Source organism: Lycorma delicatula, chromosome 7 (assembly GCF_047948215.1).
Source record: "Lycorma delicatula isolate Av1 chromosome 7, ASM4794821v1, whole genome shotgun sequence".
NCBI lineage: Eukaryota > Metazoa > Arthropoda > Insecta > Hemiptera > Fulgoridae > Lycorma > Lycorma delicatula.
Genome location: NC_134461.1, coordinates 102,448,626 through 102,467,048, shown reverse-complemented (window position 1 = coordinate 102,467,048; position 18,423 = coordinate 102,448,626). Strand labels below are relative to the sequence as shown.

Sequence of the window (18,423 nt, the reverse complement as noted above, 5' to 3'; positions counted from 1 at the left end):
GGGGTTCGGGGATCTGAAACGCGAAGATATGTCGAAATTTTCGGGTTGTACCCATTGCAATAGGTAGCTTTCTTAAGAAATCTACCTCTCATATGCAGTCTTCAGTCACTCAAGCAAGGGTCATCAGCTCATACGTCCGGCAAAGTTATGTGTTCAGCAAAACACTGTTTCTTGTTTACATAAGTAATCATTGTAATGGTTAGTGCAGAAGTAAAATAACGGTATTTATGGATAAAACAGCATTTATGTGACTATTTTATCTTAATCAAGATATAGACAGAGAAAGATCTGAACTCGTTAATAAAGTAAAAAATTAAATAATCATGAATTAAAAAAAAATATATGTATAAATCTTATTTATTTATAATCTTTTTGGATGTTATAAAATCGTATTAAAAAAACTGAGAGAATCTTATTTATGTGGCAATCTTTCTTGCTGTGTAAAGATTGTGTTAATCCTTGTTTGTATTGATCGGTAACACACATAGATAGTATCGCTCTGATGAAATATTTGGGGTTATTTACTAATGAGTGGTAGTGTTCCTGTGATCGTATAAATAAAGTGTACTTTATTTCTGATTGTAATTTATACCAATTTAACAAATCTGCCCGATAATGGTTTGCAGACTATTTATTTTGTTTTTTTGAATTTTGAACTAACCCATGATTACATTAAGAGTGCGTATGTTGGAAAATGATGGGAGGGTGAATACCATAATAGGATTAGCCCTATTAATGTTTTTATTAATTCAGTAGTAATTGGTGTATTGTAAAGAGATTTTTATTAAATAAAGAAGATTTGGAAAATTTATTGCTGTTAAGTAAACTATCACGGTCTTTCTTTTTTTTTTACGGTGGTTGAAGCTAAAAATAACACTAATCAGTCGTTGGAAGCACTGAACTTCTCTTACCGTCCAAGAAGAAACCCAATGGCCTAGCTTCCGTCAGGAAAAGAAGGAAGCCCACATGTTATATTTCTCAGGAACATTTGTTTGGCAAGAAATCTAATCCCTCCATCATTTATTTTTTCCCCTCTATCTAAGAAAAGTAGCGGAAAAAATAATGGTTACATTTTTAAACGGAAAATGTTATCTCAAGTTGTTACATATTTGTCGATCCGCCGACATGCTCATTTTTGTTCATTTATTAAAAACTAGTACATATAATGCACTTTGTTCTAGCGTACTGTTTCTAAATAAAATTCGAATTTTACTAAATTTTATTTGTTCTATTCAACTTATCTTACACCATTTTCTTCAGAATTAAATTATCTAAAAGCTTTTAACGATGTTATTCTACGTCAAACACAAAAAACAAGGGTTTTTACTCCAATTTGTAGATTTTCACCCCAAATTTCTCAAAAAAATACTGCAGCTAAGGTTCTGAAAGCTATTTTACTCAATGTTTCATTAGAAATCACTAATTTTGGTCCTTAATTAACTTACTGAAAATTTCAGTACGACGTCATTTCACCAGGGCAGCTGAAACCCGAGTCAAAACTTTCACTAGCCGTAACTTACAACCGAAAGAAGCATTTTAGAACATATGTTTATATGAACTTTTTCCTATGAAAGTGCCGGGACAACTTCGTGATATACCAGTATATATATATATATATTTTTATTTTATTTTTTTATATTTTTTTTTTTAAAGTTATTTAGTTACTTATCGTAAAGGATATAAATAAATATGTACCCTAAATTTTATAAAAATACCTAAATCCGTTCTTGAGATATAGATTTTATTTTAAAGAAGGCAAACAGTAATTTTTCACTTAACTGAAAAAACAGAGAAAACTTTCAGTTTACTTTGTATTGGACCTGCTACCTATACTCTATATGAGATATACGTTCTTATTACTATCTTGTTTTTGCGAGTTCTACTGAGATTTTTACTTGATACTTTTGTAATAATAGCTTTATTCTTAAGACAAAAAAGTTTTACTTCTATTGTACGGTGTAAGTTGTAGTTTTTAAAATTCCTATTTATTTATTTGAAAAATAATATCCTGTATTTTTAGAGCAGTTAAGATTTAAAAAAAATTATTTACCATTATTAATTATAGTTAACTAATATTCAAAAACTCCCATTAATTATGTTTTAACATCAATTTATCACTTAATAAATTTTCATCCTCCACAATAGCCAGAAAATAATTTGTGGCTACTTTGTTGTCATTAAATAGACCTTTCAAAAGATAATGAACCACAGGCATAATCTTTACTATTCACTCCCCTCTGTACTAAGTAAATTCAATACAACAAGAAGTCTTCCCTTTATTTGCTGACATGTCACTAGTTCTGTACATGACCGCTGACGGTGAAATTTCAAAAAGCCACAAACGAAATACACAAGAATTGAGGGTGAAATGTTACGTTTACAACCGCTAGTGCAACTGTTTCTGTGCATGCAACTCTTATTTTCCTTTCTTTTCTTCTGAACTTCCCCTCAAGTCAGCACAACATACAATCTTTTTGTAAACCCCTAAACGACATAGTCTTGGTAGTAGGGTAACCGAACTAAACAAGATTTTTTTCTTTCTATATGAACATCACATCCCTTTCTTACTTGGTGATATGTTCATGTTTTTTTCTACCCAGAAGGGGGTAAAATCAAACAGATCTACTTTTGTTTACATTGTGAAAACAAACAAAAGTACACGGGAAATTATTATTTTTTTAAATAACAAACGTGTATTAAAATTTATATATAATATTGTTTAACGTTCAAAGTAAATTACATCAGATATATTTTTTGTACGCTGGCAAATTTTATGTTAATAAAACATGTACAGATAACTTGTTTATACATTGTTCAAAACTTTCCTACAATATAAAAAAATATTAATCTTACAATTCATTTGATTTTAAACAGGTATAAAGGTGAATGATTTAATTAAAATAAGCTTTTTAATTCCTTGTGAGAAGTAAAGGAAATATTGTGATCGCGAAAAATTCGGTTTTCAGATTTCAAAAGAAATATCCGTTTTGATGATTCCTGAATCCATTTTTACTAGTTTTGGCGTGACGTCTGTACGTGCGTATCTTGCACAACTCAAAAACGATTAGCCGTAAGATGTTGAAATTTTGGATTTAGGACTGTTGTGACATCTAGTTGTGCATTTCCCCTTTTGATTGCAATCGACTGAAGCAAAAGTGTCAAAAAAAGCCCAAAATCCAAATAATTTTGATTTTGGACTTTTTCTTAACTGCAATAATAAGCCCTCATTGAGAACTTTTCAACGATATATCATAAGTGGTACTTATTTTTATTGGTTCCAGAGTTATAGTCAAATAAAATTTTAATTAATGAAATATTCTTAACAAGGGGAAAGCACATGAGTTCGAATAATGTTATTTTATTCAAATTAAGAAACAGTAATTTCTGTTAAAAATACCTAAAAATACTTATCATTTTTAAAAAAAGTAAAAGGTTGATTAGAATTATCGTTATTATTCTGAGAAAAATTATAAAAAAATAATATTTGTTACTTTACTAATAGGATGTTGCACTCTGGATAAAATTTTGAGATTCCATTTGCTATAAATAAATATATCTTTATTCTGATCGATACTCAATAATACATTTTACTGTGTAGATCACTTAGTGATCAATTAAAATTGGTACAGTTAGTTAAGGTAAAAATAAATGTAAGTATCATCAATATTAATTATTTAAAATATAAATTATGAAATAATTATAAGGTAAATTTACGATAATATTAAATATAACAACAAATGATCACAATATAATTTACAAATCAGAAGGCGTCATTGGGAATTATTAGAAAATATATTTTTGCATACATTTGAATGGAATGGGTTGCAGAAAAATAAAGAGTTTTTTAAACATATTTACTTATTTATTTTTTGTTATTTAAAAATTCATCTGTTGAGTAATATTTTTTTTTACTGTTCTGTAAAAAAAAAATATTTTATTTTAATTTATAAATTGGTAAGAATATTCTTAAAAGTTTCGGTAATTTATTAAAGAAGAACGGTAGAATAATACGGGGACTTTCTCGTAAGCCCAAAATATTGAATTGAGTTGTACGAAACCAGTTCTGTTTTAGGTAGTTAATGATATTACTGGTCTTTAAGAATAACTTTTTTTTTATTTTTTTTTAAGCAAAGAGAGCATATTCATAAATATAATCACTGAGGTAAGTTAATATTTTTATTTAATTAAATGCAGAATACTGATTTGTTTCTATGAAAAAATTTAATAAAAATTTTGAATACCTTTAAAAGAAATAAATAAAATAACTTTTCAAAATTTATTAAATAAGAATTATACAATTTCTAAGTATGTTTGAAATAATGAGCAAATATATTGAAGGACTTTCTTGTAATATAATGCATACATTACATTCAAAATAAATGAAATAAAAGTATAAACGATTCACCTTGCCTACGGATCCACCTTGATGGTATTTTAATCCAGCATACTGGAAGTGTAAGTTCTTCACATAGATAGTCGTTTGACTTGGAATGTTCATGGAAGAGAAAAGAGAAAGGAACTTATCATGGAGTTGAAGGAAACGTACTGGTTTCTGGGTAGAAGGTCTGAGTTATCTTTGTCTAAGAAGCTACTTTTATACTCAGCCATTTTGAAACCAATATGGACATATGGCGTCAAACTATGGAGGACGGTAAGCAATATAAATGTTAAATGATACAGCGGATTCAGAACAAACTAGCGAGGTGTATAGCTGAGGCAACATTTGTCGCTTAAAACAGTGAAATCCAAGAATATTTGGGTCTACGATACGTCAAGAAAGAAATACAAAGTTTCAGTTTGAAATATGAACTTCGGCTAAATGACCACGTTAAACACTTGACGGTAAACCTCCTAGACAACGGTGAGGTTGTTAGAAGACTTAACCGGATACACTTCCTGAGGACCTAGTGTAAATACATCCGTTGAGTGTTTGCATAATCAATCCTTCATTCCCTTCCCTTTGTTTCGGTTTTCACTTTCATTTTACACTTTTTTCTTTCTTGTTTTATTTTTTCCTTTCGTTTCATCAATCTGCTATTTTTTTGATTCTTCTTATTGTTTTTTTTACTATACTAGTCACAAAACAGTTTTTCAAACCTACGTTATGTTCGTACTACGCTCTAGAAGTTCTATATAATACTAGTATATAATTTTTGGGGAATTTTAATGGGAATTTCTTTTTAATGTGTATAAACGTGGTATAATTTACTTAAGGTTCTTATAAAAATGTAACCGATTGTAAATAGAATTTGAAACAAAAAAAAAATATGGTTAAAGGGGCCACCTTTAACGAGGACATTTTGAATCAATTTCTTAGAAAAATATATTACATAAGATATATCTGTAAAAAATAAAAGGATGTAAATTTACTAATCGTATCTAATAAAGCGTGAATTGTAAAGGACTTCAAAAAAAAAGTAATTTATTAGACAATGAAATAAGTAAGATAAATGTGAGAAATCTTACGCTTTAAGGGTAATAAATTATGAATTAACTTGATCTAGATTTGAAGTTTAGATCACTTTAAAAACCACCCATTCTCTTTTGTAACATGAAAAAATTGCAATTCTTTATCGTAACCTTTTCTCACTTACGCGAATCTTATTAAAAGGAAACGTTTTTGAAAAATATTTTACTTTTTTATAGATTGGTGAAATTGAGATTTTGAGTTCAAAAAAGTTTATTTTTCTTTAATTATGTGATTAAATATATATATTTCTGTCTGGAGACTGTAATATTTAAAACCAATGGGTTAATTCTGTTGAAAAAAATTCTGTTAAAAAATTTAATAGTTACATTACCAGTGTTCTCTTGAGACTGCAATAATTTCACCGCTCTTTAAAAATAAGTTAAGTATTTTTGAAGAGAAAAAGATTTTCAAGAAAAATATGTTTTCTGTAAAATGATCCATTACTTTATTATAAACATTCCAAGATTATTATAACTGCTGATCCTATTATGCTAAGAAACGTTCATAGATATTCTTTCATTTTACTGAAAATCCTTTCACATTGTTTTGCTGTACAATAATGGTTTTTTTCAGAAAAGATTTAACCATAATTTTCCTTTCAAACATTTAAGTTGTTTATTTTGTTTAAAATTATTATAAATGGGGAAAAAGTTTTGTTAATGGGTACAAACTTTTCAACTATTTTTTGTTTTTTTAGTCAAATTAAAGTAGAAAGAATTTGACTAATATTATCATATTCAATTACTATGTAATATCATATATCAATTTTTTAAAAGAAAAAAATTGTTCTGGCGATATAAATATATTTTTAATTAAATTTTTAAAATGAGATTTTATAATAAATACTAAAATTAAATTTCATGAGTAATGTTAAGACTTAGTATGAATGACGTATATAATGTAGCAACTTATTTCATCTTACGATGCCACTTAAGCTATGAAAAGGGCAGACATTATTGCATTGGAATAGGAAATAATATAACAATGCAAAGTTCATCCGAGCTAACTTTATGTCTCATAAACTTTCTCGAGTAGAAAGAGATGAAAACGGAGAAGAAAGAGTAAGTTTCTAAGTATGAGAGAAAGAAATGGAAAGAGATTAAGTTAAGAATGAGAAAGTAAAGCGTAAGGAGGAGAACGTTTAAGTTAAATAAAAGTTGCTTGCATTGCACAAGGAATAGAACTTGGCTCCCAGTCACTAAGACGGATATTAGCCGAGGCAGTTTCTAAATTAAAACTTCGCCCTCTATATTTAATTTCAATAGGTATTATTGAAATCGATAACTGTTTCATTTCATTTCATTGACGCTAATCGTCTGTACAAAACTGGTTTCCTCATCATCAGCCCATCGCTTTGCTTCGCCCGTTGAAATAATTTGACTCAGCAGTTTTTCTTACTTATATTTTTTCTACTTCCGTCATTATCTCTCTCTCTCTCTCTCTCACACACACACGCACACACACACACGCACACTCTTTCTGAATTACTTCTTTAATTTTTCTTTAAATCCTTCATTTCCTCTCTTCTTATTAAAACGCTTGATAATTTCTTAGAAGAAACAGAGAAAGAGTTGAAAACAGTTTTAGAATTAAAAAGTAAATTGGATTTATTTAACGATTCAACGGACTTACTTATTAATGATCTTAAAAATCCTTATCAGAATAATTCTTAAAAAATATATTATTTTACTTTATCGTTACAAATTTCATAAAATTTTTTTTTACCATAACCATAAATAAACAAAACTTTGATAACAGTTTTATAAGTTATTTAATGCAATTAAACGTAAATTGGTTGTAAAAGAAAATATATTATAATTATTTTACTACAGTTATAAATTGTTATTAAAAAAAGTTTTAATTTTTTAAAATTTAATTTTAAAATTGTATAAGAACTTCAACTAAAATTAATATTGTTGCTTTAAAAAAAAACTGTTTATTTGTTACAACTATCTAAAATTAAATGTTCTGTTTAATTAAATCATACTTAAATCAATATTAAGTCTATACCAATGATATGGGCTGTTATATTGGTATAATTATACTGTATTTTATATTGATATGTAAACACATAATAATTTGAGTTTATTATCTGTTTAATTTTGTTGTTATTAAGATAATAATAATTATTATATTTTCTGCTAAGAACACTATGATTTCTGTATTGAGTACTATTTACATTTTAACATGAAGAAGGCCAGATGACGTTAAATAAACGGAGGGGCGTTGACTAAACGTTATATAAAGAGTAACACTAATTTAAAAATACCAGTACAGTAAGTTTGGATAATGAAGTTATTCCGAAACTCGTCAACAAGAGAAAAAAATGAAGCTAAGAATAGTAAACAGTACTCAACATAGAGATCATCTACTTTTTTTTTTAGGTTTTTAGGGGCATCGACTACTTTGGTCATTAGCCCCATCCCACTTCAAAAAAAAAAAAAATAAAAAAAGGTTCAATAATTCATATTCTCATGAAAAAAATGTTCAAAATTTCACATTCTTCTATAATTTCAAATCCAACAAATTACCGCCTAGGCTTTCCTTTCGGCCATCCTTTCTTACGTTTTTCCATTCTGCGAACGGCCTTAACTTCCGATGACAGTATGTCTGAGGCTTCGGACATGGCATCGTCTTCTCTTTCTGATGCCAATGACGTTCGCCGGCTTACATCAGGTGATGAAAACTTGTGGTGCTGTGAGCATCGTTGCAATTGAATCTAAACTCGCAAGCGATGCACTTTCGGCGGCTGATGAACTTGATTCAATGTCTAAGACTGTGCTTGGGCCGGCTGATACAGATGCTCTCGCCACAGTTGTTCTCTGAGCTTTTGGGGCCTCTGTACGTACAGTTTTATTATCGTCTGTGTCTGGTGCTTTTTCAATAGTTACTTGCACCTCCATTTTGGTTGACTCAGATTTTTTCTGTACTGTTGTCACAGTATCCTTAGCTATATGATTCGTCATCGGAGTGATCTTATGCTCTTGTCAAGATAAATCAAGACTTTTCTTCATTACGTCTATTGATGGCATTATAATGGGAGATTTTACCGGTTTTTTAAACTGCGATGGTACGGGTCTTATGTCAACGACATCAGTCCGGGAATGAGCCTTCTCATGTTTACTTTGTTGTTTCTGATGAGTCGACTCGATCTTGGAATTAATGATTCTTTCTATCATTGTCGCGAGACTTGGTGCCATCGTATTAAGCAACTGCTCCACGTTGATTTTAGATGTGGGGGGAGCAGCAGCTGCTTCTGCGTATGTAGTCGATGGTCTAGGTGTACGTAGATTGACAATCTTCTTCGCTTCAGGGTAGCTAACTTTTTGAAGCGTTTTAACTTCCTGAATGGCTGTTTCTGATTTGTATACTGGGCAGTTCCTAGATCGACAGTTGTGGTGCCCTTTACAATTAATGCAGACTGGAGGGTCTTAAATGGATCACCCTCATGTATCTTCATTCCGCATATGCAAATTTCCTGCGCTTCACATGTAGCTGCAGTGTGTCCGAAACGTTGACACTTAAAACAGCTCATCGGCTGCGGAATAAATGCCCGTACATCAAGCCGATGGACGCCAGATCGTACCTTTACAGGAAGATTTGGCCTATTGAATGTCAAAACATGCGAGGCCGAAGGAAGAATCTCACCATTCCGTCTCATAGTAAGTCTGCGACAATGTGTCACTCCCTGACTAGACATTTCCTGCACTATTTCTTCTTCAGTACAGTTAAGAAGATAACGGCAAACAACAACTCCTCTGGATGTATTAAGTGTACTATGCGGTTGAACAGTAACCGCAAATTCACCGATCTTCTTCAACGCCTGGACTTTCTGGCTTTGCATGTCGTTGATAGTTTCGACATGTAATCCATTAAACGTCTTACGGATTTTCTTGACAGGACCACCAGCACAATTTGTAATCTCTCTAGCAATTAAGAATGGACTTACCTTTTGGAAGTTACCATTCTCTTTCATAATGACCAAAAATCTTGGTTTGAGACCATTGTATCCACACAAAGCTCTTCTTAAATCTTTACCGATTTTATCAGCATCTTTTCTCATCTTATCACTCTCCTTACTTTTTTCCTCTTCGCTTGTGGCGAATCGGCGGTTTCTAAACGAGGGTGTTTACGTGCATCCTCTGCCACGTTACTTTGCTCAGGAATATTCATGAACATTTATCCCTTCTGTAGCAAGGCTAGCCGCCGGGGTACACCCCTACTCCAGGGCTACTAACCTTGGAGGTCCGATCCGGTACTCCGGTGGAACCGGCATATGTCCTGGCAGAGAGCGGATGCGCAGTCTCTGCACTGACTCAAGGCTCCTACTCACCGAAGCTTTCAGAGCTCCCATGCACCGACATACATGGGCACCTATGCTACATGCTTGCCATCGCAGGGGGCATGTGGACAACGGAAGGGTCTCCGTTACACCTGCAAAACGTTGGCCGCCACATCGCCAGCTCTAAGTTTGGTATGTGTCCACTTCCTAATCAATAAATTGTTCATATCCTGCAGGTAGCCGAAAAATCCAATCCATGTGAGGACCTGAAGGTAGAAACAGGTCAAAAGAAAAAGCATATCCTTGGAATTTACTCGGAGCCCCGTTAGCCATGTATTGTACATAAGTACAGCTGTTACCGCCCTGGAAAGTGATTATACTGAAATGACACGGAGAAACCGTTCAAAATAAAAGAAACTGATCCGATAAAATTGTATAATATTCTATCTGTTTTAATTTTTGTGTAATTTAAATATGATACAATTATGACAACCTTTCATTTTATAAAGCTATACAAAACCCCATTCTGTACGTGTGTAAGTTACGGCCCAGCGAAATTTTCAGTGAGCATGGGAGAGCAAATTTTTAATCCAAATCATTAGAAGTTCTTACAAAAGCTTCAGCATACGCATCCATGTCAGTGGAATATACCTTATTTTAAACATACGTTTAAAACATTTTACCGGCAATTTAATGACGAGCATAAAGTTAGCAGGAATCTTTTTATATGGAACTTAAGATACTCTTGACTCAACTTAAAAGTTTCTAAAAATAAGTTAAACATTGTTTATGCTATTCCAATTTTTCCTGCATTTTTTTTTTATCACTATAGATTTAACTAATATATATTTTTAACTAATTTAGATTATATGAATTTTATTATTAGGTCATAAACCGCTTAATAAAGTTTATAAATTATATTAATTGGTAAATTGTTTTGCATTGCTCTTTATCTGAAATTGGTATTTTACACAATGTGAAACCGTAATTCGATTAACAGATTATAACGTGAATAAAAGCTATTCAATGACATCTCTTGTGGAATATAAACATTAATATACGTTACTTCTCAAGAACAACACATAATGAGAGTTTACAATACAGTGATGGATAACAGAATAAATAAAAATTATGAATTACTAAAATTAAAAAAAAGTAATAAGAGGTCTTAAATAGAATAACAAGTGAGACAATAACTAAGATAATAGAATCAAATTTAACCAACATCAAAATGACAAATAGTTAAACAATTATAATAGATAATACGACTGTACACACCACAAGTAATATTCCGTAATTCAAACAAATAATTTCAAATTACAATTGAATTCTCACCTTATTATATTATATTAATGTATTAAATTACAATAATAATATATTATATTACCTTCGCTTTTCCGCACGCCGAACGGAGGTAGATTTTACCGGTGCTAAGTAGAGGATAAAAAAAATATCCATCTTAAAGTTATGAAAAACCTTAAATTTATTCAATACGACAGTGGTCTCATGAGAAAAAATGTTTCAAATGTTTAGCAAATGACAAGCCCTATCTTACAATTTCAGCAACATTTTGGGCATCCCTTGCCGTAAGGGTTGGTCATATCAAAAATTATTTCAGATAGAAATTTTAGGTAATGTTTAAAGGACTAACGATCACCCTAAACCGATTCTACACCGTGCCTATTTAGGTAGGTGTGATTTTTTGTCTTCGCAACCCCATTTTTTTCCACCTCTTGGGCCAGTAGTTGGTGATATCAAAAAACGTTTCTGACATAAATTGAAGGCCCTTATCCAAAAAGTAGTAGGAACTTCAAACGAATTTTATATTTTACTAAATTAGAAGGTTATAGCGTATTTTGTTTTTTTCGAAAAAGCCACCTCATTTCCACCCCCATGGTCCGATTTTAGCCGTTAACAAACTGGACCGATATTTTATGTCGAGTAATTTTTAGGGAACGATTTGAAAGTGTTGGCCCAAAATTACGGCATTTATCGTGTCTACAAGTGAAATATATATATATAGATATATCTAAATGTATACATAAACTTTTGAGCTGACGTGGTTTTGGGGTCTGGGGTCTGGAGGATGTGAAATGCAAAGATAAGTCGAAATTTTCCGAAAGTCGATTCATGGTACCCGTTACAATAAGTAGCTTTCTTATGAAATTTATCTAAAATCTGGGACGATAGAAATAGTACAGAAATCAGACATTGAAGAATAATTGATAACACAGTTGTCATCTCAGTCTATGGATTTGATATCCGGTCGTCATATATCACCCATATTTAACACATGGAGCCTTTTTAGCCGTCTTACGTCCTTACTATTCTCCAAGAGATTTACAGCAAGGTGGTTCATATGTGTATTTAATCTAGATATGTAGTACGTGCTTACCCTCTGAATTTTCTCACGAATGTATGGAATCCTAAAATAGTCGTGGACCTCATTGTTCCTTACGGACCACGGCGCCTCCGTTATGATCCTAAGTATTTTGTTTTGAAATCGTTGGATAACCTCAACGAATTTTGACAAAATTCCAGCGCTTTGGAATCGCTGGAATTTTTGTTTTACCAAAATCGTTATTTTTTTTATGTTTTGTGCTGCCCTACCTCCAAAATCAGCTTCCAGAAAATTTTTATGATTTTTTTACGTTTACTACATTAAATGGAAGAACTTAATAAAAATCCCACCGAGTAATGTAAAACCAACAACGATCGTAAAAAGCTACCTTTTTATTTATTGCATAGGTTTTAACTCAATTTTTTTATGTTTTTCTAGGCATAGTAGTAGTGCAAGTGACCAAAAAAATACATTTTGGGGGCAATATGGTGTGGGGGAGCCGATTAAAGTTTAAGAATATCGTTTTTTTGTAATGTTTCAAAATTGTTTGGGTTTTTTTAAACTTTTAATATCTTTAAAAGTTTAAAAAATAAACATTTAATAATAATAATAGAAAAAAAAATTATAATTCACCCCTCCATCCCTAAAAAAGAAATCTTAGGTAACTTTTTTCATGATCGCTCTTTTGGGATAACAGGAACGGGTTGCTGATAAAAGTTGTTCCCATAATTGTATACCGTAGTTACATATCAGTTCCAGGAATACCTTATATAGCAATAATTTATTTGACAATGATAAGTGAAATTTCCTATCCAGCAACCAGTACATCTGCATAAATCTAGCGTTTAATTGCTTCCTCGTTTCTTTTATATGATCCATGTCATACGTTGCTGTTAAAATTAAATAATATTTTTTGTATTGTAGAATTAAATAAATTGTTAAAATAATTTATTCATTGAGAATTTCCACTTAAATTTAATTTAGAGGATTAAACAAACCACATTTCAAATTAATAAAACAAATTCTGGTTATTTAAAACAATAAAATGTTATTTTAAATTATATTTTATTCATTGAAATGTTTTACTAAAAATAAATTCAAGATAGCAGAATTTTTAATTCAAAGAATAAATATATAAAAAATCTGACAACAAAGTTGTGTACTTTCCTAGCAAAGGTTATTTATTCTTATACTGTATGATGGAAAAATAATGATACGTGAAAAAAGTTAGCTAAGAGTTTTTTTTTTTGTTTTTGGAAAGTGGTAATTTACGATGAAGTTTTATGTAAAATTATCACTATACTTTAGTGATACTTTACTAAAAATTGATATACTTTAATTAAAAAATTGATATTTTTTTGTTTTCTTCTGTTCCCCCCCACCTAAAATTCACCTTCCCAGGATATTTTTTTTATTTTTTTAGGTTTATTCCGTTAATTGAAAGAAATTATAAAAAAATCCCCCTAAAAAAGTACAATCAATAAAAAGTTAGGTAACTTAAAGGTTACTTTTAAGTTAAAACTTATTTAGGTTATTAACCTAATTCCACCATTTTTGCATGAAAATCAGAAAACATGTGGATAAATTTACAGTAACAAATTAAGATAATTATATAGTAAATTGCTTTAGTTTTATTAAAGGTTAAAATTATTTGTATTATTTATATTCAGTACTTTTTTTTATAATAACGATATAATTAACCGACAGCAATAAAAAAGGAAGAACAAGAATGCATTTGATTGAAACGCTTTCTTTTTAGCTAAATTCTTACTTTTCACGTAATGAACCAAAGACGTTTCTCTATTTATATCATTGCCTTTTTTTCTAGATTCATTAAGTACCTATTAAAAGACAATTAACATTCTAAATTTAAACATTTTAATTTTATAAAAGAATAATTAAAGAAATTTAAAAAAAAATTAATATATTTAAAAATATGAATATATTTAAATTTTGTATTTATATTTTTGTTATAATTTCAAGCGAAAATTAAAGAAATTTGTTAGGAAAACTTTGTAAACAATTTTTAATTAAAAAAAAAAAAATGAACATATTTCTGTATTCCATAACACGCCATAACTCATGCTCATATCAGTCATTACTCTACATACTTTTTTTTCTATCATAATACAAGATTCACACATTTACTCTTTTCGTTTAAGAAGGTTGTTTTTTTTACGAGTAGTGTTTTACATAAGTCTACTTTAATAAAAATAAGTTAAAGTAAGTTTAAAAAAAAAACTGACTTCAAAAAGCGCCCTAAAACAGTAAAGAAAATAATACGATTTCAATAGTTTTTTAAAAATTCTACTTCTTAACGTCAGAACCAAAAAAAAGGGAGAGAGTGTTGTTTTAAATTAGATGTCGTTTAAGTCCAATTAAAACAAGACTTTACTTTTAAAAATCTTTATTTGCTTAATAAAATTCTTATTTAAAAAAAAAATATTTTAAATGTAATCTAAAAATTGTAAGATAATTGGCTGTTACAATTAGAATTCCCATAAATTTATTTTATTTTTTAATTATTGTATGAAATTAACAATTTTTAAAGCTAAAATTCTTGTAAACAGTTCGTACGATTTCAATTAATCTTTGTTTTTTGTTGTTATATTAAGTAGCATTTTTATTGATGTTAATAGCACTTCAAAATTATTAAGAAGAAATATTTGTTTAATTTTTATATCTTTTTCTAAAACATTAAAAACAGTAAGTTTTGATTATATTTACTATATTTCATGAGCTGTTTTTATTTATTTTTTTATTCTGTTTCTTAATCCAGATATAATCCAGAATATAATCCAGAATATTATCAATTAAAAAAAAAAAAATCTTTTTTTTTTTTTTTTAATTCGGTTGAATTCTTTTGAAATTTGACCTTGAAAGGGGTGAAGAGAGGTAAAAATAATTTGAAAAAATTATTGCAAATTTTCCCCATTTCTGACTATAATGAGTGCGACGGTCTACGGAGTAGTGGCTCAATCAGCATAGTTTATTGCCACTGCTTACTGTTTGTGCGACGCAACTGGCTGCACCAGCTTCCGGTTACTTGACTAAAAAACATAAAATAAAAAAAAAAAATTAACTGTGACGGGGATGATCGTACACACACACAATCAACAAACAAACACACACACACACACACACACACACACACACACACACACACACACACACACACACACACAGACAGACACACACAAAGACAGAGAGAGAGTGAGGGAGAGAATATATATATGTGAATTTAAATATCTTCAGTACATTAGTTTTTTAACGAACATTCTTCGTTAAAAAGCAATGCCATAACAAGAAAAATATATTTCATCGCGCCTAATCTGTAAAAACTTTGTATTTTTTTAAACGTTTATTTAAGTATATGTAAATTCAATTAAATGGTTAAATAGCGTTTCTAAATCGTACAACTACTTACGGCAAAGTTAGGGAACGTTATATAAGTAATATCACGTAGGCTATCTAACATGGTGAGAAAGATAACTTTTACTTTTACAAAATAAACGATTCACAATCAAAGCTCTATTGTTGGTAGGGAACGAACATTTGTTGTCAAGGGGATTTTAGCTAAAAGTAGCAAGGGGAAGGTTTATTAACAATAAAAAGTAGAGTTTAGTGCCGGGAGCAGATGTAGGCCTATACCAATTAGTACCCGAGAGGTCTTCTCTCGGTTTTCTCTGAGAGTCTGCAATGTAACATTAGGCGTGCCTACGTTTTACTAGAAGCTGAATACTACTGTACAACCGTTCTGACTCTCTTTTGTTTAAAAACCTACTCCGCCGCTCACTTCTCTGCCCACCCATTTAAAACCCATACCCTTTCCAAATAGTAATAAGATTACACTCTCTGGGCCATCTTTTACCATCTTAGCAAACTTAGCGATAAAACCAACCACCATATCCGTCTTATCCACCACTCTTGAAATAAAACTACTTATCCTCTACCAGACATAAATCTTTCTTTCTTTCTTTATTCTAACTTATCTTCCTTTTATTCTAACTCTTTAACCCTCTCTCTTTCTTATCCATTTAGTTTAAAGAATATTTAATTTCGTATTATTTTTATTTTCTCTCTCTCTCTCTCTCTCTATAACTATAATAATAACTATATATAATTGTAAACTATGTCTGCAGTTAAAATATGTTTGATAAACTTTTCATGTATTTTCGGTTTCATTAATAACAATGAGTAGAAACTATATAACTTAAATCTAAGAGCAATAATATACATAGTTGTCATTTTATTTAAATGTCTGCTTTCAACCGCTTTTTTCCTCATAAAAGTAAACAAATTTCAAGGCTTTTTTTATAATGGAATATGTTTTGTTTAAAATAAAACATATTCCATTATAAAAATAATGGTTTAAAATAATAATTTTAAGAGAAATAATAAATTATTAAAAAAACTTCGTAAATTTTACAATTAAAATATTTTCTAATTGTTCAGAAAACAATGACATAAAATTATCATTATATAAAAAACTGAGGAATATGTAATTTTATATTGTTATTAATAAAGAGATTAAAAAAATAATAAAAATAATATTTTGTTTATATCTTATTATTTAGTACAACAGACAGTTACTAAAGCCTTTGTGTATTTTATATTCAACACAAAACAGTTATCCATACATAACGTTTACATGTACAAAGAAAAACAATAACAAGTTACCATATACACAAGTAACAATAAACTTACATTACATGAGTATGGTATTAATAATAATAGCCCAAGACATAACAAATTTAATTTTTTATATGATGTCCAAAAAATGAAACGGAAAAAGGTATTAAACAATTTCTTATTACAATTTGAAAAAAAAAACAAATACAACCATTAATTAAACAGAATTCCAGCAGAATGCGTTATAACAATAATATTTTTTTTTTTTTAGTGGATTCTCTACTACTACTACTACTACTAGTACCTCTTTCTACCGAATGATAGAAGAGGCCAGGCAGCAGGAAAAAGAGGAAAAGTCGTGCAACGAACAGATGGTAAGCCAATAATTGTAATAAACTACAAAAGCGATGATAATAATAATAATAATAATAGTGAGTGTGTTAAAAAACTGGTAAAGTCGAGAATGAATTTATACGAAAATTTACTTATGTATCCATTTTATTAAAAGCTAATTTTATTCAGGAATAAAACCAAATTATTTGAAGTAACCTTTATTTATATACAAGTAAGTATAAAATAAAGTGTCCTAACTCATCATTACGCCCAAATCAGACCTTTTAACCTAGGTACGCGGATATTAGAAGGTAAATTTTATTTTATACCTTAAGGAAAATTGTCGTGAAAATTGGTATTTAAAGTTTTCTTCAAAAACAAAAAGGCACGTGTTCATCATTTTTCAAAATTGAAATTTAGTGGCAAGAGAGCACCAAAATTTTGTATAAGAATTGTAAATCCTAACAATATGTAATGAATGATTTTATTCTAAAAGACGACTCCGGTCCATTTTCTTTATCGTTCAAATTCCATGCCAAATATTGTTACTTTGTCGCAAAATTTATTTTTTCGTGCATGCGAATTTTTTTTTATTACTCGGCGTTTTTCCGTTTGTAATGTTTTCAGTAACTGTATAATTCCACAGTGTGATTTAAAGTCTTAAACGTTTACACAAATTAATTAATCCGAAACAAATTAATTCGATACGCTACATCGATGCGCCAATATGTGTACCATCTGCCGGCCCTCGTGGCGCGAGCGGTAGCGTCTCGGCCTTTCATCCGGAGGTCCCGGGATTCGAACCCCTTTCATCCGGGGTCCTGGAGGTTAAACAAAAAAAAAGAAGAAAAAAGTGTGCTATCTGTTGAGGAATTAAAAAAAACTATAAAATCGTGCGTAAAAAATCATTCGAATTAAATTTAATTTTGTATTTATGCTTAAAATACTCTTTTTACTTCGATAATACATAACACATCTTTCGATTAATTTATTTAATATAATATCTAATATAGATAATATTATTATAATTATTATTCATGATTATATTTGATCAATATATTATATTTAACTAATTTTATATCAAAAGTAGCTAATATTTTAAACTTACGATACTCTGATGCTTCATGCTGTACGAGTTACAACGGAAGTTAACGAAAACTAATAAAATTAATGTCAGTTAGCGCAACATCAGAACGGGCACGGATGTAAGTGTGCACATCGTTGTTAGTGACAAAATTATATTGAAAAATAATGAAATAGAAATTAAATGATAGTGTAAGCATTCGTTTTTTTTTCTATTATCCTAAATGAAAAATTCGTCCGCTGACGCAAAACGTCATTCGTCAGCAAAGTCTGCAGGGTCAA

The 18,423-nt window shown here is 29.9% G+C and overlaps 1 long non-coding RNA gene across 1 annotated transcript in view; it reads left to right on the top strand.

The window, feature by feature from the left end:
* Positions 1–18,423, top strand: part of LOC142327469 (uncharacterized) — a 212,525-nt gene that overhangs the window by 46,456 nt on the left and 147,646 nt on the right. The window contains exon 2 of the long non-coding RNA XR_012756997.1: positions 16,997–17,099. This is a non-coding gene — a long non-coding RNA (uncharacterized LOC142327469). The remainder of the gene's footprint in view (positions 1–16,996; positions 17,100–18,423) is intronic.